The following is a 21,518-nucleotide window of genomic DNA, read 5'->3' as shown; positions in this document are numbered from 1 at the left end:
ACGGGGGCATAGGATGATCAGCTTCTGATCAGTGCTCTCTTCCAACCTTGCAGATGGAAGCCTTCTTACCGTGTCCTTACATGGCCTTTCTTAGGTGCATGCACACAGGGAGAAAGCAAGCAACTTCTCTGGTGTCTCTTTTTATAAAGCCATTCTTAGACCTCATTTAACCTGAATAACCTCCTTAGAGGCCCTAACTCCAAATACAGTCATATTGGTGTTAGGTCTTCAAATACGAATTTTGGGGACACAATCCAGTTCATAGCATTCCACCCCTGCCCTGCACCGTGGCCCCACCCCACCCCAATTCATATCCTTCTCACATGCGAAACACGTTCATTCCATCCCAACAGCTCCAAAAGTCTGAACTCGGTCCAGCATCAACCCTAAAGTCAGTCTCATCTAAGTTATTTTCTAAATCGGATATGGGTGAGATTCGAGGCTGAATGTCTTCTAAGGTGAATTTCTCTCCAGTGATCCTGTGTAATCAGACATGTGTTTTCAAAATGCAATGGTGGACAGGCATAGGATAGCCATTCCCATTCCAAAAGGGAGAAACTGGCAGGAAGAAAGGCTTAATGGATCCCAAATAAATCCAAAACCTAGCAAGGCAAATTCCATTAGCTTTCAATGCTGGAGAATAATCCTCTTTGGTTTGATGCCCTGCCTTCCAGGCATAATAAAGTGGCTCTGAGGGGCTGCTTTACCCCTGTGGCTCTGCAGGGTACTCTCTGCAAGCGCCCACAACCCTGCCGAAATAAAGGAGGGGGCAGTCTAGCCCCCAGGCCTGTGGTGGGAGTGGGAGCCCTGATGATTTCTGAATGGCCTTTGGAGGTCATTCTTCCCCTTTTTTGAAGGATAAAGCATGTTTAGAGCAAAATATGTCTATTGCTCTACTATTCCCTTTGGTCCAACCTGGCAGAGTCTCTGCTGTTAAGGTCCAAACTGGCAGTGTTTCTGCTGGTACAAACCCATCTCTATTCTTGGCTGCTACTGAAGTGGCTGATTAAATTTGTATCTGGAGTTCATACTAATCTCCTTATCAAACAGTTGTTCAACCACACACTTAGTCCTTAGTACTCTCTCCAGAACAAGGTTTCTCTCTTTTTTTTTTTTTTTTTTTTTGCAAAATGGATTTGGAGAATTTTCCAAATCTTTAAGTTCTGGTTACTTTCTGCTAAATGATTCCTTTTCAATCCATCTCTCTCCTCTTACACTTTAAGCATCATGAGGACACAGGAGACACTTTCAATATTTTGCTAAGAAATCTCCTCACCTAAATACCGAATTGCATTGTTCGCAAGTTCTATCTTCCTCAAGTCACTAGAACACAATTAAGCCAAAAGTTCTTTGCTGCAGAGATCACCTTTTCTCCATTTTCCTTGTTTCTGTCTGAAACCTCACCAAAATGACCTTTAAGATACATATTTCTACCAACTTTCATGATTATTTATATATTTGCTAAGAAAATGGGGGCTTTCTCAATAGCGCTTGACTCTCCTTTTTTGTGTTTTCACCAAAATATGGACTTTAATATCCACATTTCTACCTACAATCTCTTCATGGTAATCCATGCTTTTTCTAGCAGGTAGCTCCAACTCCTCCAGTCTCTACCCATTACCCACTTGCAAAGTCACTTCCACAGTTTTAAGTATCTGTTACAGCAGCACTCCAATTCTAGGCACCAAAGTCTGCATTTGTCAAGTTGTGCTGACATATCACAAACCATAGACTGTGTGGCTTAGACAACAGAAATGTACTTTCTCACCCTTCTGGAGGCTAGAAGTCTGAGATCAGAATGCCAGTTTCTGGCGAGAGATCTCTTTCTGGCTTACAGAAGGCTGCCTTCTTACTCTGCCCTCACATGGCCTTTCACACACACACACACACACACACACACACACACACACACACACACACACACATTAACAGAGAGAGAGACAGAGAGAGTGAGATGGGTGGGGGGAGACAGAGAAAGAGAGTTCACTCTCTGCTGTCTCCTCTTATAAGGACTCGAATCCTGTTGGATCAGAGTCCCATTTTTTTTTTTTTTTTTTTTTGTTGTTGTTGTTGTTGCAGTACGTGGGCCTCTCACTGTTGTGGTCTCTCCCGTTGCAGAGCACAGGCTCCGGATGCGCAGGCTCAGCAGCCATGGCTCACGGCCCAGCTGCTCCACGGCATCCTTCCGGACCCAGGCACGAACCCGCATCCCCTGCATCGGCAGGCGCACTCTCAACCACTGCACCACCAGGGAAGCCCCAGAGTCCCATTCTTATGACTACGTTTAATTTTAAGTGTTTCCTTATAGGCCCTGTTTCCAAATACAGTCACATTGGAGGTTAGGACTTCAACATATGAATAATGAGACGACAAAACTCCCACTATAGGATTACCATACACTAACTTTTTTAGAGTATAGAAAAAACGAAAATTACCCACATCATTTTATAAGGATAAAATATCTATACTAACGCAAATGGAGAAGACGGGTAGAGGCATATATTTTTTTAAAGATGACAGAATGTTGATGATTTTGACACTATGTAATGAACACATTGTGGTTCTTTACACTATTTAGTTTATTTTGTGTATGTTTCAAATTTTCTGCAATAAAACAGTTAACTATGCAGAAGAGAAAACTGGAGCTGAACAAGGAAAGAAAATAAATATAGATAATTATTATTGTTGTTGATCGAATTCTTCAGGAAGCTGATTCTGAAATGGACTTCGGCAAGGAGAAGGTTTATTAGCAAATAATCTTGGGATCTATATCTATGGGGGGAAGGGAAAGGATTTTGCATAGAGAGGATGAGCTATAAGATATACCTGAACCACAAACTCAGGTGATTCGATGGGAGGCTCTGGAGCTGAGTCTTCTATCTCAGCCAATTTGTAGTTTACTGAAACATCCTGGTCTTTATATGCCTGCCTCTATTAGTCATTGCTTTGGGCTGCCCAGAAGAGGCCTGACCTTGTGAGGTGGTCCTGCAGTTGAAACAGTCCCTGAGGCGGGGGCAGACGAAGGCTATCTGCTGGCATCACTTCCAGCATCTAGGAAACACGTTTTTCCTTGAGGGACAACTAGATGGCACATCTTCACTCCCTTCACAGTCCTCCCCTTGTGACCCACAAATCCACTTTTTAAAATACTTTGGAGGAGTAGCTCCTACGGGATTCAAGTGGGCCTCCCTTTCTGGAGTAAAGGTAATCAATGAAAGACACTCCCAGTGTCAAAGGTGATCTTGGCATTGTAACATACTCATCATCTCCTTCCTCCACTATGTAACCTAGATGCCTCTTACCCTCAGATAACATCCCTCTGTTCTCTGTATCTTACCTCACAGCCTGAGCCAGACCTTCAGTCCTGAGGGATTGAGCTCTGATTACCAGGTCATTCTCAGAGTAAAGATGCTGCACGTGTTTGTTTAGCATCACAATAGGATGTGGATATACTAAAAGGACTTCAAGTGAATTATGTAGGTTTCAAATGTATTATCCCTGCCACATTTTTTTTAAAAAACAGTTCATTCTCTTCATAATAATCAGGATGAATTCCACATATGAGGATAATATTTTCTTCTATCCTATTATCCCTGAACATAAGGTGCCCAAAGCACCCTTGAGCCAGTTATAAGTTAAATGCATCTTTTGTTATGTCTCCTGGTGAACTGTCCCCACTTTGTGACTCACAACCTCTAAACCTGTAGAGACCAGAGTTGTGGGACAGAGAACACACATTCTCCAAGTGAACCACAGGGAATGATCTTAAGCAGGAACATTCTTGTTTCCATCCCTTGGTCTAGGAAACTTGTAATCTTCCCATGCAAAACACCATACTATATAAAGGTTTTTTTACTCAATGTGTATACTGAATGGGGCTCCCCATTGCTGTAAAATATCACTTCTGAGCTAGTGTCTCAAAAGTGCTTTCAGTAAGTTGTTCCAATCCACTTTTAGACTTGTAGCTTCTTGGTGGTTGACGTAAGATACAGCTAATGAATCCCATGGTGTTAGACCTACTTACATTCTTCCTTTTCTGAAAAATATGTCCCCTAATGCTATGTAATGTGGGATCTTGTGCCAATGAAATAAACACTTTACATACCCTCAAATAGTGATGCCAGCTGGGACCCTGGAGGCAGGAAAGACAAAGCCATACATGGAAAAGCTGTCAATTCCCGTAAGAATAAAGCAATGGTCCTTCCAAGGTGAAAGGGGCTTACAATATACTCAATTCGCCAACCTATAGCCAATTGGTTTTCTCAAGCAATCTTGCCATTTCAGGGCTCAGTATTTGTCTCTGTTCCTGCAAAGCCAAGATTTTTCAGGGTGTCAACCTTGATATAGACATCTCATATGTCAGAGTCCCATTCTTACATAGACAGGTTGCTGACTTTGGCAAAACCACTTGCTAGCCTTGGCCTGCAGTTTAAATTGAAAATAAATCTTGAACCTAATCCTCAATTTCTCTGCCTTCTCACTGTAGAAGGGTAGGAGGTTAGAGACCATTTGTACTAAGGAGACATTTTGACTTTCATAATTGGGGTAAAATTGCTTGTTAACTACTTAACTAAGCCTTCCATGATTTGGGTGTGTTTTTTTGTTTGTTTTTGTCTTTCTTTTCTAGTATTTATTCACTGTATCCATGTCCATCCAATGCCATTGTATTTATAGTTGATATAAAGACATATAAATCATATTTGTGGTACAACACTCCAATTAATGTATTTCTCCCCAAGCTTTACCATCCAATTACTGACCAGTGGAAGTGAACCACCATCTGTTCTCCATTTACCAGCAATGATGGGGTACCCACTTCCACCTTGATAGTGGGTGACCCAGGTCCCAAACATTATCTTATCAATTATTTCTCAAACAACTTCTGACGCCATCTCTCACAGGTTGGATTTTCTGAGTTGGAGATTACTGTGTAGAATGTTTATTAGGAAGTGGTCTTGAAATCAACACCCTTGGAAGAAATGGGATAGAAGTAGAATTTGCAAAGGCAAACGTTCAGCTGTGGAGTATGCCTGAATAGCAGGCTCAGATGAACCCAAGAGGGCACTCTGGAGCCAAAATGGCTTGACTGAGCTGTCCCATATTGGTCCAAAATAGCCTGGCCTTCATACTTCCACCACTATGAGTCACTGGATAGGCATCAATCATCATGCCCAGAAGGGTTCTGTCCTTAACTGTAGCTAAGCTGATCCTGAAGACTATTCTTATCACTCCCAGTATCAGATTAAAGAGAAGGAAATTTGAATGTTGAATATCCATATCTATCACAATCACATATGTATTTAGATACTGAAATCAAAAATTTGATATTCCAAATAATAAATAGCGAAAACATAAGACAGAAATCCTGAAAACAAGTACTTCATATCAGGTTTCACTGAGGAAGTCAAGGTGGTCCCACATCAGCAAGCATGATGCAGTTCATTTTGATTAAAAGAGAAAAACAGTGTTATCATCGCAATTAATGTCAAAAATAACATTTGACATACAGTATTTATTATATATCCTAACAAGCAATCAAACAAATGACTATTAGAAAAACAAAAGTATAAGGATATTTATCAAAAGTGATAATCTATATATTCATGAGAAAACTGTAACACATGATATCTATTCATGAAATATTACAAGCTTTTCCATTAAATTTTCAACAATATTTAATATCTACTTATAGCCTAGCCAATGCAATAAGAATAAAAAGAATAAAAAAGAGGTAAATTATAAGGCCAAAATGTTAATATTGGCAGACTATAAAATCATCTACTAAATTATACTAAATTATACATCTACTAAATTTATAAACTAAATCATCTAAATTCCAAGATAACCAATGAATAAATTTTGTAATATAAATTAATCTACAAGAACCAAAGTTATTTTTATATATCACACTAAGCAATTAAATAAGCAAATAGAAAAATCAATTTTATTTACAGCAGATGATGTATTAAGTACTTAGTTGCAAATATTGAAAGAAATATTAAAATTTTAAAGAATGAAATGCTACTGAAGGGTTTAAAAAATCCCCTGCATGGACTTCCCTGGCGGTCAAGTGGTTAAGACTCCGTGCTTCCAATGCAGGGGGCGCGATTCAATCCCTGGGGTTGTGGAACTAAGATCCCACATGCCGTGAGGTGTGGCCAAAAAAAGAGAAAGAAATCCCCTGCAAAAAGAGCTATCTTATTAATACATTAAAAAATACACACACAAAATATATTAATAACCTCCAAATAGTCTATCAATTTGATGCAAACCCAATAAACAGGTTCTTTTATGAAATGATTCCAAAATGTATATGAAATAATAAATGTAAAATGATTGCTATAAAATTATGTAAAATAAGGTCATATAAGAATATACTTCTGTTTCAGATATTAACACATATGAAAACAATATAGTATTGTTACATCAATATACTTATGTGTCTGTAAATACCAGAAACCTTCCAAGTACATATATATATATATAGAGAGAGAGAGAAAGGAAATGATGAAATACACACATGTGCACACACACACACATATTTAAGTAGTCCATTTGTGAACAAAATTATTAAATGAATAGATGAATAAATTTTACAACTTCAGAATTTTTAAAACCCACAAAATTCACAAAGTAATATAACCAGGAGAAAATAAATGCATTCTGTAAAGTAGTTTAAGAATGAGTATATTTGTAAGTAAAATATATACATAAACAACAAACCAGGAAGAAAAATAGGACAAAGACATGAGCAAGCAAGTCACAAAGAAGAAATAAAATAAAACATAAACAAAAGGAAATGTGTTCAGGTCAGGCTCTGAAAAATAGGAAAAGGCCAATAAAAACAATACAAATGTCATTATTCCAACATCAGATGAGAGCAATTATAATGCTTGATAATATCAAATATTAACAATGTGGTGGGAAAGTGAGTATTCTCCAAAAGAACTTGTGGCAGTTTACATTTATTAGCCACAGGGGAGGGCAACTTCACTGTATTTATTCATACATAAAATGCACTTGATTAAAAGACCACTTCCTACTTTATATCTTAGAGAAATATTTCCACAGATATCCTACTAGTACTGCCAAGTTAGGACTCCAAAATATATTAAAAGTGAGATAGTGCATTGCAGAAAAATATGTACATTATGACACCATTTAAGGAAAACTAATGAAGAAGTCAGAACTGTATTTTTTATAAGACCATATTGGAAAAAATAGACCCATATTAAAATGATCAGAAAATTGATAGTTTCTGATTAATGAAGTTAATGAGATTTGGGAGTTAAATAAACAGAATTGGCTGTAATTTTTTAAGGCTATGGATTCATGTTTTATTTGTATAATTAAAAAATATAAGACAATGTCTATAACAAGGAAGAAAGATAGCAGGGAAATAGCCCTCCTAGGATTTGAGAGAGTGGTAAATTTTAGGTTAATAATGAAAGCAATAAAATCTGGAGAAAGAAATAAGTCCTTAAAAAGAACAGGATAGGCCAAAGGGATTTAAGGCTTAGAGAGAGAATTGCTAACATAACATAAGAATTGCTAACATAACATAAACTACTTAAAAGGCATAGGATCAGGAAAGAATGTTTGATTGTCAAGTGTTCAAATTTGGGAATATCTCTCAAAAAATACCAAGAAAATATTAATTTATGTAATACCCTTAGTCTAATTGGTGTCAGCTAATTAACATGTAGATGAAAACAAATTTGATCTAGGTGTTAGTCTCCTACATGCATCTGAAACATTGAACATGTTAGTACCCGTACTGCGTTTTTTTTATCATTTAAAAATTTATTTATTTTTTAATTAATTTTTATTGGAGTATAGTTGCTTTACAATGTTGTGTTAGTTTCTGCTGTACAGCAAAGTGAATCAGCTACACGTATACATATATCCCCTCTTCTTTTGGATTTTCTTCCCATTTAGGTCACCACAGGGCACTGAGTACAACTGGGAGATTAGGACTGACATGTATACACTACTTTGTATAAAATAGGTAACTAATGAGAACCTCACTGGGTTTAAAAGCCGTCTGTTCATGTTTGTATCCTGAGCCTCATACTGTGAACGAGGGACATGATTTCCTCTAAATTCTACAATAAACATTTAAGATAATACAAAGTTTAGTTCTAAACCTCTAACATACGGGAAAAAATACTTTGGATGATATGGTAAGACTGATCCAAAATGAACACTAAAATTAGATATTTAAGGAAATTTTAGCCATTAAATAAATACACAAAAATTATGGACAGAAAGTTATTTCCTATTATTTATTTTTTGGTGAACATGTATCTGTATCCTACATTAATTTCCAAGTATAGATTTTGTGCTAAGTCCTGACAGAAAAAATAGAAGCTTCCTTTCCATCATACACACTATAAATAAAAATATATTCTCAATGTTAGTACCAATCAATGGTTTTTCCATCCCCTCAACAAGAACCACAATAGGAAAATGGTTCACAATTAATGATATAAAAAATCATAGAAAAATGAGAAACCCATTATTTTAGATGTATTGAGCAGTATGCTATCCTAACAGCTTTTAGAAGAAAAGATAATAGCCTTGTTCTTCCAATACAGAAATTGAATTTACCTTTCTTTTGATCTGTAACTGCAAGAAGCAGGGTTCTTAATAAGGACACTTCATGAAACAGAAATATCAGTAGGGCAGTTTGACTGTGATGTATTAAAATTCCAGGTATAATACCAACCCCAAGTGAATGTAGAGAAATTTGCCTGCCAACCAAGGGAGCAATATTCAACCAGTAGCCATTCTTATTTTATCTTCCTAAAATGAATGCAGACAATTTTTGTAATTGTGATTACTCTTCTATTGTAACCTACATGTATTTTTCCTTTCTCAGGATACAACAGATATATATATATATCTGTTGTGTATATACAGTATTTTCCATTCCATAAAATTGAACACATATTTATTATCCTGTGTATAGACTTTTTTTTGTTTTTCCCAAATCATACTGTAACTCTTTAGGATCAGAGATTATATATAATTATATCCATGTAGAATCTATGATTATATATGCTCAGTAAGTACTCACAACAAATACTAAAAATCATGGTTTAATTGACCTGAAAAGGGTTATGAAATAATATTTCCCTTTTCTTCCCAATGAAAAAACTGAGATCACAAATGTTTAGGATATATACTCAAGATTAGTTAGTTTGTAATCTGATTGATTATACTCTTATCAAAATAAAATTCAAATAGATTGTACATTTCACTTACGACAATTCAGAAGTACCATTTTTCATTGAATATCTACTAAAATGTCCAAATTCATGATGTATCAAAAGACCCTTATCTCATGAAGTATCTATTTAAAAACCCAAAATTTTTGAGAATTCAGGATTTGAGACAAAAATCCCCTAGTAATTCTCATTAAACAAATATTACTCAGAAACATTATTTATTTTTGACATCCACCTATATCTTAACGTAACTATGATGAGTATTCCTTGTAATATCATCTCGTAGGGAAATCCCCAGTATGATTTTTTCTTCAATTTCATTTTGTTCGAGAAGCAAAAATGTTCTTTCATATTCTTATCAATATATCAGAAGTCTGTCAGTCTCTGCTGGGCAACAATCCCCCTAAAGCTCAGCAGCATTTAACAAATATGTTGTTTTTTTTTTCACACTCACAGATTTGTGGGTAAGATGGAGCATCTCAGCTTCAGGCTAAGGTCTGCAAGTCAGCAGGGGGCTCAATTTCAAGCTAGAGTCCTGTGGTTTGGGTGGGAAGGCTCTACTCTTATGTTTTACCTATAGTCAGTGGGCTACTGTAATAGAAAAATCACGTCAGACTAGTGAAGCAGTCAAGGAAGATTCGACACCACTGTACTAGGGGAGAGATTGAACTCAACTCTGAATATACGAGGACAACTGGTGGTTTATAGCCAACAGTCAGGGTGAGGAGTTGATGGATGGAAAGATACTAAGAGAAACTTGGTTAAGTATCAAGGGTGAGGGAGGAGAGGAACTTCATTATATATCAAGGGTGGGGGAAGAAGAGCATGACTGAGTATCAAAGGTGATGGGATTCTTGATCAACTGCCTTAGACTGATTCTTTAATAAAGCCAGGCTCAGCAGGACAAGGACAGACAAGGAGAAGGAGACGGTCTATTGAAAGGAGGGCTTAGAGAAGGCTGATTAAAGTTGGGTCAAGGATGGAGCCTTGACAGGGCTCAAGTAAAGTTCTTGTCACTCTCAGAGTGTGTTCTTCTCCAGACACTGGTAGAAATACAGGAAGACAAGCTCCATTGCACAAGCACATTGCAAGCCTCTGATTACATCAGCTTTGCTAACATCCCATTGGCCAAAGCCAGTCACATGGCCAAACCATCCATGGAGCCTGGAAATAAATACTATACACAACAAAAGGTGGAGGGGAATGAATATTTGCTAAACCATAGTCCACACTATCACTGGGTACCATCCCTCACTCTATTCAGAGAAACTTCCAAGTCTAGGGCTTTTTGGTGGTAGGACAAATGGAACATTTACATTGAAGAACAACTTTCTGATCTTTTCTACTTTCTTCCCTCTCTATCTTCCTTGCACATTAGTTTTTAAAATGTCTGGTTGTCTACTTTCTTTGTGAATAAAATCTACCAGAAAATGTCTACTTCATAAATAATTTTTTAAGTGTAATAAGCCAGTCCCAAAAGACAAATACTCTATTATTCCACTTATATGAAGATTCTAGAGTAGTCAAATTCATGTAAGCAGAAAGTAGAATGGTGGTTACCAGGGGCTGGGGGATGGGAGAAATGGGAATTTCTTGTTTGATGGTATAGAATTTCAGTTTTGCAAGATGAAAAAGTTATGGAGATTGGCTGAGCACTTAACACTACTGAACTGTACATTTAGAAATGGTTACGATGAAAACATTTATTTTATATGCTTCTACTATAAAAAGAAAATATAAAGTGTATTTTGCTTCTCTAAACTCCTGATGCATTGTTTGAAATGGTCACCGTCTTTTTAGTCTTACTGTGAGATCCAGTCTCTTCCTCCACTTCATAACAAATCTTCTGGATCTCTCAGCCATACCACAATGGCAGATCACCCCACGTGCCCTATGAGTACATACATTCGATAATCCCCAAAGGAAAGTAATTTCAAGCTCTATGAGGCTTTCTTGTACTCTTCAATAAAGAGTACAGAAATGGTAATTGTGCCATTCAACAGAAATGGTAAATTGCCTAGAATTTTAAGATCACATACTTGTTTTAGTGATATATTGAGAGAAGAGGGACAGTAATACTTCAAGGTTCTAGTCCGTTAGAAAAAAATAGACTTGAAGTTATCCCTTGATAAGTGTTCATTTTGCCAGGAATATCTGAAATATATTAGCACATGGTATTCCAGCACTATGAGAACAGACACTAAAAATGCATTGGTTAGCATCATTTGACCCTGTTCCAATTTGAAATCTTCTTTGTGTTTACTACTCAAGGTGTTTTTAGATTGTTAAACTACTCATTAACAAATTCAGTGTCATCAGGTAGTGTTGTATGGCCTGGATAGTAGTTGTCCACCAAGATTCATTCTCTCCTTTCTCCCTGGACACAGACTCAGCCTTCCTTGCAATTAGGTGTGACCATGTAACTAAATTTTATCCTATGGCATTAAACAGAGGTTATGTAGTCCAACTGCCCACTTGAGGCATGAAAAACTCCCAGCATTCTCCGCCATGCTCTTTCATTCATCTGGTGATGCCTGTGGGATCATGGGAAGCCACATGTTGAAGACTGCAAAGAAGAAATAACCTTCTTTTGTGCTTGAAGCATTTGAGTTTCTTTTCCACAGTATGTTAACTTACCTTAAATAATTTAAGGTTAAAGTAAACAAGCAAGGTGAAGAAATCCCATAAAACAACAGGCATTCAAATATAACTTCCCCACTCCAAAATCCTAGTTGTCAGGGATCACTGAAAAATGCCCATAAAATTGTGTTATAGGCCTTGGTAGAATGTGTGGTGTGAGCCATTGTCTCAAGGCTGTAGGGTTATACCAACTGATAGGGGTTAGGAATGACATCATATAAAACTCAGGAGGGAGACAGTACGTCAATATCTTCTACCTGCTCAAATCTGTCAAATCTGAGAATGGCAACTGCATACCCCCCTCACCTAATACATAAATTTACTTGCCTGAAGAAGTTTACTGGAAAGTCATCTCAAGTTCAGAATCTCTTGGGGATCAAATAAGGTAGGACTGGGCAGAGGGAGAAGTGTATTTGCAAAAAAAAATTTTCCAAAGGTCTGAGCTGAGCACATGAAGAACTCTGGAGCTATAGTTGTTCTTCAGAAATAAACCAAGTGAGGCAAGTAAGTCAGGCTTTTCTACCCGTCCAATAACCAGTCATTAGGTGTGGGCTGTCCATTGTGCTAGACAGCTCACTTCTGCTCAGGGTGTCTCCCAGAGAAAAAGTTCAGCTGATATCTGTTGACTAACAATACTTCCAGTCACTGGAGGAGTAAGTGTTTCATGAGCATCTCAGGGACTTGAGGGGACATGAGTATCTCAATGATGCACTACAGCATTCATTACCAAAAGGGTCACTGACACAGTTGTCAAATATGTCTAAAGGGCGCCCTGATTGCTAATAACCCACTTTCTTATGTTTATTCCTGCCAAATATATGCCATAATCCTTATAAGTAGCTGTAATATTTAATTGTAATTTCAGTTTTTAATGCAGAAACGGCTTCAGCCATAAGGAACAGAAATCATATTCATAAGTTGCATTAATAGGTTGTTGCAATTATTTCCTAAGACAGAATACAAATGGTGAGCACAAGCCCAAGGGAGAAATTGCTATGAGTCTCAGAGTGTCCTGTAAGACACTGCCTATCACAGGCCAACTAACAACATAGAACAGATATTCAGGATGTTCAATACTTATTTATTGACTGAAAAAGAAATCAGTTCAAGCTTTGTGAAGGAACTGTGTTCACCTTTATATCCTCAGGGCTTATCACAATTTCTGGCACAGAGTAGACAGTGAAAATAAGGTGAAATAGATTTCAGGCTTATGATTTGTTTATACTGAACAATGTTATATTTACAAAAAATCCTAACTGATACATATTAACCCATAAAATGAATATCATTTAAAATATGCAAAGGCACTTTTCTAGAAATCACATCTTTTTTTGGAATATTTTTCATCGGTCAGCTTTTTTGCCATATTTTGCTGTGCTAACAAGCAGTCCCAACATTTCAGTGGCTTATATTTAGGTTTTATTGTTGCCTCTGAGTGGGTTATAATTCTGTTATGTATCTACAAACCAGAAACTAGACTGAATAAACAGTCCCTATATGGATCTTGTGGTGTGATTCTCCTGAGGGGGAAACCAAGGGCAAAAACATGTGATGGCCCTTAAAGCTCCAACTTGGACGCAGCACACATAATTTCTACTCATATCCCACTGAATAAAAAGAGTCACTTGACCAAGACTGATATCAACGGTATGGCAAGGTAGACTCCGCCCATAGGAAGTACTACATATCATATGGCAGTGGGCAGGTAGGTATAAGCATCTAACATCTGAGGAAATAATGATTTGAAACAATTTGCTTATCAATAATTAAAAACTGAACCTCCGTAAAAGTTAAATGAAAATGGCTTTACTGTAAGATATAATTCATGGAATATTTTATGTTTGTTCTTCAAAATCAAAAGAAACTATTCAAAGTAATTCACATGAACCAAAGGTCTTGCAACTGACTTCATAGGAAAACTTATTTTGAAAGCTTCTAGGTTTCTCTTAGTTCCTGAGGTCAAAAATTAAATGACCTGAGAGATACAGGTTCCTTGTTAGGGCTCTGCAACACTTGCTATATGGATTTTATAAATATTGAAGACGTTAGAGAAGCTCATTTTTTCACTTTACTATTAGATCAAAAACATAGAACTCCTATGGTTTTTGTTCCATCAAAATACTACTGAAGGGCTTCCCTGGTGGCACAGTGGTTGAGAGTCCGCCTGCCGATGCAGGGGACACGGGTTCGTGCCCCGGTCCAGGAAAATCCCACATCGGCTGGGCCCGTGAGCCATGGCTGCTGAGCCTGCGCGTCCGGAGCCCGTGCTCTGCAACAGGAGAGACCACAACAGTGAGAGGCCCACGTACCTCAAAAAAAAAAGAAAAAAAAATACTACTGAAAAAAACATAAATTTGGCTTCTTTTGCACCAAAAACTATCCTTTTGATAGATGAGAAAATCTGAACTATAAGAACTCAGACATCTCTATAAAAAACAATATCAAAGACAGTGACACTGGTTGTCTTTTGGGAGAGAATCTTGAATATTAGGATTCAGAGTTGGAGGAGAATGTCCTTCCCTGCATACAATTTTGCACATTTTTCAATAATGCACTATATACTTATATTACCTGTTCAAAACATACAAGCAAACAAACAAAACAAATGAATACCTATGTTGAATTACACACTTCCAGAAACTTTCTTCTCCATATCTCCCCATCTTTCTGCTCATTGTACTTTTATTGTTCGATAGTCAAGAATGGATATTTAGTTAGTAATCAGTTGCATTTCTTATTAAAATGTTACCAAAATAAATGTCTTTTTATTTTCAGTCTCTGTTCTTTTCCTGTTCTCTTTTCCTATGTCTCTTTCACTATATTTTCCTAAATTATTCTATTCCACAAGTATTTTCAGATAGCTAATAGCTGATTAATACAATCTATACTAAAATTCAAGAGATTAGAAATGATTTTCCAGGAGGTACTCCTGAATGAATGTAAATAGTGTGGGAAAAAGAAAGGAAAAGGTACATTCTAAAGAAGGTGATTTATTGTCAAAGTACAAATGTAAACTGAACGTGATCAGACTTGAGAAAAATATAGCTGCTATTTCATAATACATAGAGAGATGATTTGTTGTGATGCCATTCTGCACATCTGAAATAACTGGTACACCAAATACATACTTTCATTTTTTACCACTCCCTCTAACTTTGTAAATGCACACTTTTCCCATTCAATATCATTCTAATAAGTGGTTGGAGATTCAAGTAATAATTTCCTCTTCCTACATGTGCATTTGTATATGATTAAACAAAAATGATAATGATATATTTTCAGGCTGAATATAATTAAGTTGATATTGAAAACAACCAAAAAGAACAGTGTGGTATATAGTTACAACCATTATTGGTTTTGGTCATGCATTTAAAACCTGCAAATGGGGATTTTTCTTCAATCCAGTTTTGTTTATGCATGAAATCTTATGGTTTTTTTGTTATTATTATGGAATTATCATTGGTTCTATGTATACAGGAGTTGAAAATGTTCTAAAAGAAAAAATGGTATCTTTTGCTCTTACCATGTTGTCACTACACAGTCAATATTAAAATCATCAATCAAGTTACCAACTACATTGATAAAATTAAACATGACAATTTCTCAAAATAATGTATGTTACTAAAGGTCTGCTTTAATAATGCCTACAAAGATCCTATCGTATTGACCAAAAATTAGAAACTCATGTTATCATTTGCTGCATAACAAATCTTTGTGACTTAATTATGCAAGTGGTTTAAAGCAACAACCGTCTATCTAGGTCATGATTCTGTTGGTAGAATTGTATTCTTGGGTTAAGTTAGGGGCTCTTGGTTGCTCTAGTCTGGGCTAGACTCAGCTGATTGTAGTCAGGGTTGCTTATAAGTCTGTGGTCTGCTGTGGATGGCTGGTCTATGATGACTCAGCTGAGATGGCATATGTCTTCTCCATGTGGTCTCCATTCACCAAAAAATTATATATTTATATAATTTCACATGGAAGAATTGGCAGAACGCTCTCCCCACCAAGAGCAGCAGGTGGGCACGTGCCAGTGTTCAAGTACGTTTTCAGCAGTTACTTGTGTCATATTTGCTACTGACCATTGGATATACCTTGTCACATGTCCAAGACAAGAATCAGAGCGATGGGGACCACTGAAGGAGTAGATAAAGATGTGAACAAAATGGCAACCGTGATTATTGCAGGTTTAAAATCCATATCATTGCCAAATATTCCCCCTTCCTCCCTCCCTCCCTCCCTCCCTCCTTTCCTTCCTTCCTTCTTTTTTTTTCTTTAGTTTTATTTTCTGGTTTCCTATAGCTTTATTTGGCTTCTTTACCGATTTAGTCCTAGCATTTGATTTGCCATATAAATTTTTACTTCCCTTGTGCTTAGAACACTAAGATTTCAGTCGATGCAACTTATTTTTTACTTTTCCCTTTAGACTTTATGTATAGCATTCAATTTACTCTCTATATCAGCGAATGGCTTATTCTGAATAAGTTCTTTATACATGGCATGGGTGCAAGCATGACTTTTCCCAAATCAGGATGTAAGAAATAAATCCTGTAACTATCTCCCACTGGGAACCATTAAGCTGCTATAACACTAGTTCAGAGTCAGCTTTCTCACTTGTAATACTGAAGATCACCGTCCATTCCCTGAGGAATATCTTAAGTTGGGTACTATCTCTCACTTGGAAACCATAAGTAGCAGCTCTTAGCAAAAATATTCTGAAAAGCACTCTCCAGTATACCCTACCTTCCTATTACCATATGGACTACAGCTCTTATCACAAACTGTGTCAACACATAATTAACCTACTAAATGGTAAGTGCAGGGAGGAAATGTAGTGAAATATAGTAAGAATTCAGACATTTTAATAATAGTATACTGGGACTTCCCTGGTGGCACAGTGGTTAAAAATCCGCCTGTCAATGCAGGGGACACGGGTTCAAGCCCTGGTCCGGGAAGATCCCACATGCCGCGGAGCAACTAAGCCCGTGCGCCACAACTACTGAGCCTGTGCTCTAGAGCCCGCAAGTCACAACTACTGAAGCCTGTGCGCCTAGAGCCGATGCTCCGCAACAAAAGAAGTCACCGCAATGAGAAGCCCGCGCACTACAACAAAGAGGAGCCCCCACTTGCCACAACTAGAGAAAGCCCACGCAGAGCAACGAAGACCTAATGCAGCCAAAAATAAATACATTTATAAAAAAAATAAATCAAAGTATACTGTATTTCTAAACACTAAAATAGCAAAAGAAAATGAAAAGAAAATGAAACAGGAAAACTTCAAACTAAGTTTATTCAAAAAGGACATTAAAAAGATCAAGACTTGTTGAAAAATTACTTTTCAAATAAATTTCTCTGCTCTCATCACCAAACAATGTCAAGCAACTAAATACGAAATTTTGATTAGGAAGGCTTTTAGATTAATCCTATGCAACTGTGCTATTAGAGGAACTGTGACTATGAAAGAGATAATATTGCTGATTAATTAATTTTCTTTGTTTCCTGAAAAATATGGCTTATATTTTTAAAAATGCTTCTAAGACATTCATAGTGTGTAGAATTTGTCATCTTCTACTTCAACTGATTTTCCAAGGAGGCAAAGACAATTCAATGAGAAAAGGATGGCTTTTTTTCAACAAATGATACTGCGAAAATTGGATATCCTCATTCAAAAAGATGAATTTAGCACTTATATCATACAAATTTTTAAATTCAAAATGAATCATACTCCAAAGTATAATATCTAAAACAATAAAACTTTTAGAAGAAAATATAGGAGAAAAATCTGTGTGACCTCGGGTTAGGAAAAAGTTCTGAGATACAGTCCCCAAAGCACAAACCACATTAAAAATAGTAATAATATGGAATTTTTCAAAATTAAAAAAGAAACACAACTTTTGCACTTCAAAACGCACCATTAAGAAATTAAAATTTCAGAGAAAATGTTTGCAAATCGTATTTTGCTTAATTTTCAAAACATGTAGAGAAATTTTACAATGATCAGAAGACAAACCCCAAATAAAAATGAGCAAAAATTAGAACAGACATTTCACCAGAAAAGCTATATAAATGGTTAATAATCACTTGAAAAGATGATCATGCTCAAAATTATTAATCATTAGAGCAATTCAAATTAAAACCACAATAAGATACCACTTCTCCCTACTAGAATTGTTGTAATAAAAAAGATAGACAATACAAACAGTTGACAAGTATATGGCAAACTGGAAACTCTTACATTGCTGGTGGGAGTGTAAACTAGTACAGTCATTTTGAAAAGCAGTATGGCAGTTTATTTTAACAAAATGAATAAGTGTAACATATGAAAAAGTGATTCCATTCCTCAGAATCTTTCCAAGAGAATGAAAACATATGTCCACAGAAAGACTTGTACTCGACTCAGCAGCAAAATTTATAATAGCAGAAAGTGGAAAATATCCAAACGTTTATCAACTGGTGACTGGATAAACAGAATATGATACACAGAAACAACAGAATACTATTCAGCAGTATAAATGGAATGATTACCAATGCTACAACATGGCTGAGACCAAGATATTATGGTAATTTAAAGGCCCCAGAACAGGGCTTCCCTGGTGGCGCGGTGGTTGAGAGTCCACCTGCCAATGCAGGGGACGCGGGTTTGTGCCCCGGTCTGGGAGGATCCCACGTGCCGCGGAGTGGCTGGGCCCGTGAGCCATGACCGCTGAGCCTGCGCGTCCGAAGCCTGTGCTCCGCAGCAGGAGAGGCCACAGCAGTGAGAGGCCCGTGTACCAAAAAGACCCCAGAACAAGAGACCACATATTTTATGAGTCAATTCTATAGAGATAGATGAATAGTTGCTTGGGGTTGGGGTAAGACTGAGGATTGACTGACTCACTAGGGAACACAATGGGTGATCTGAATATTTTATTTTATTTTTTATAAATTTATTTAATTTATCTATTTTTGGCTGCATTGGGTCTTCGTTGCTGCGCGTGGGCTTTCTCTAGTTGTGGCAAGTGGGGGCTACTTTTCCTTGAGGTACACGGGCTTCTCATTGCGGAGGCTTCTCTTGTTGTGGAGCATGGGCTCTAGGCACGTGGGCTTCAGTAGTTGTGGTACACGGGCTCAGTAGTTGTGGCTCTCGGATTTAGTTGCTCTGGGGCATGTGGGATCTTCCCAGACCAGGGCTCGAACCCGTGTCCCCTGCATTGACAGGTGGATTTTTAACCACAGCGCCACCAGGGAAACTCTGAATATTTTAAAATTGTGCTGTGGTGATGGTTGCACAACTGTGTAAATTTATTACAACTCATTGAATTGTACATTTAAAGTGGGTGGATTTTATGGTCCATAAGTTATAATTCAATAAAGGTGCTAAAAGTAAAGGATACCAGGAATCGTATTTTTTCAAAATGGAGCTGTCAAGGAAATGAGAACTGGCATTGGCATATATGTTATTGATCTGATATTAGTATGAAAACTATTCTTTTCTCCTCTTAAATCAAACATGCTTTATATCAATGCCATATATAACAGAGCAATAAGAGAGAATAAGAAAATTTTTCTTTCATAATGTCAATTTTAGCATAAGTATTCTAACCTTCCCTGTCATTCTACCATTCTGCAAATATGAAATTGTTCAGTTTCATATATATGCATATTGACTGGGCATTTCTAGTATCAGAGGAACTTTTTGTATTTTCATGCAGATGACTTTATCTTTCCACTATCCTAGGTGTTGGAAGATAGATTTTAAGCTGTAACTTCTGCCACTGAGTATCATCATTTTGCCCTTTGAAACCAAGCAGACCTCCTTAGATGTTTATTGCGTATGAAAATATGTAAATTAACAGGGCTTATTCACTCAATTAAATTTTCTCCAAGTTCTGCATTACAGTCCTGGAACTTTCTGAACAAGTATTATTTCTTTTTGTCTGGACTATATTTCTCGTCATTTCGCCTAAGACTGTCTGCCTTTTCGGCAGTCATGTCTCACTTTAATCATATAGAGCCTATATGAAATAACATTCTTGTTTATACACATGCATGCCGCTACTTAGGTCATTATCACCCAGGACTTACAGGTCTGAGGTAAACAATAGTAAAGAAACTGACATCCTAAAATTTGTCATTTTGTAATGTAATGATTTCCAGTATCCCCTAAACGTTTTCGCTAATCATCTTTTTATTGCAAATGGAATAAAATTTGCTCGACCACTTATCAGAAACCATGCCTCTCCTTGGGTGCCCTCGATAAATAATGCTGACTCTAAATGGGCTATTTATCATGTAAAACCCCCAGACAACTCAAAGGAGAGTAAGTCTGCATATTGTGTGTGTGTGGGGGGGGGGTTAAAGTCTTTATTGAATGTGTTACAATATTGCTTCTGTTTTTTATGTTTGGGGTTTTGGGCCACGAGGCATGTGGGAGCTTATCTCCCCACCAGGGATTGAACCCGCACCCCCTGCGCTGGAGGGCGAAGTCCCAACCACTGGATTGCCAGGGAAGTCCTTGCATATTGTCTTGTTCAACTAAAAATCCAGTATGTTCACTCTAGGACTGAATCAGATGATGGTACAACAAGCATCATGTGTTGATTTATTTTTATGTCTTGATTTTGTTGCTGTTTTATGATTAAGCACACATACATTTCTCCCTATATCAAGATTTTATTATTTTCAAAAGCAGTCTTGGGTCCGCCTCCCGATGTAGGGGACACGGGTCCGGGAAGATCCCACATGCTGCGGAGCGGCTGGGCCCGTGAGCCATGGCCGCTGAGCCTGCGCGTCCAGAGCCTGTGCTCCGCAACGGGAGAGGCCACAACAGTGAGAGGCCTGCGTATCGCAAAAAAAAAAAAAAAAAAAAAAAAAAAAAAAGTAGTCTTGGGACTTTAGTTTAGCCCTCCCATCTCAGTGCTGAGTAGGTAACGTCACTAAAGAAGGGAAATGACGTTTATTTGCCCACTACCTTCATATTCTTTTTTTTGTTTGTTTTGTTTTTGTTTTTGTTTTAATCGCGGGGCTGGCGCAGCAAACGAGGCGGAAAAGTGTGGCTGCCAGGCGGGCTCCAGCGCGGACGCCGATGGGAGATGCGGCCGGGCGCTCACCTCCCCTTCATATTCTATTTATGAATTTAACCTTACCAAAGCTTAGCTGTGGTGGGGTCAAAACCATCAAAGTTTCCTGAATGAAATCTGAAGCGGGCCCCCATACACCAGAGGGCAGGGAGAGACGGAAGCAAGGGAGGGGGAGGCAAGCCTCGCCGACGGGCAGGTGGCGGGTTTGTGAATCTCCCCCCGCCCGCCAGAATCCTCAGAGTTTACGGAGAGGTCTTACCTGCCTTGAGTCACGTGTACTGTGTCCAGATGGTCTCAGCACCGCAGTGCTCTGGCAGGGCTGCCTCCTTGAAGTGGCTCCCACTGTGGAAACTGGGCAAAAAGCACATCCGCAAGATGGAGGAGGCGAGCATCTAGCTTGAGGGTCAACCGGAGGTCACATCCTCTCCGTGACCTCCTCCGACTGCTGTTTGTGGGCTTCTCTAGACTGGAGTCACTTCAGAATTGTTTAATTCTAACGTTCAGAGTCAGTCTGAGTTGCAGGTACAAATAAGTGACATACATGGCCAAAGACCAAATGTGTGCAAGTTTCTCAGTTGTATGTTGGCCCTCA

The 21,518-nt window shown here is 37.7% G+C and overlaps 1 long non-coding RNA gene across 2 annotated transcripts in view; it reads right to left on the bottom strand.

Moving 5' to 3' along the window:
- LOC307183813 overlaps positions 1-21,281 on the bottom strand; it is a 187,412-nt gene extending 166,131 nt beyond the window's left edge. For both annotated transcript variants that reach the window (XR_013827615.1, XR_013827616.1), the window contains exon 1: positions 21,186-21,281. This is a non-coding gene — a long non-coding RNA (uncharacterized lncRNA). The remainder of the gene's footprint in view (positions 1-21,185) is intronic.
- Between the last annotated feature and the right edge of the window lie 237 nt (positions 21,282-21,518).

Source organism: Stenella coeruleoalba, assembly GCF_951394435.1.
Source record: "Stenella coeruleoalba genome assembly, chromosome: 3".
Taxonomy (NCBI): Eukaryota; Metazoa; Chordata; class Mammalia; order Artiodactyla; family Delphinidae; genus Stenella; species Stenella coeruleoalba.
This window is presented reverse-complemented; position numbering and strand designations above follow the sequence as displayed.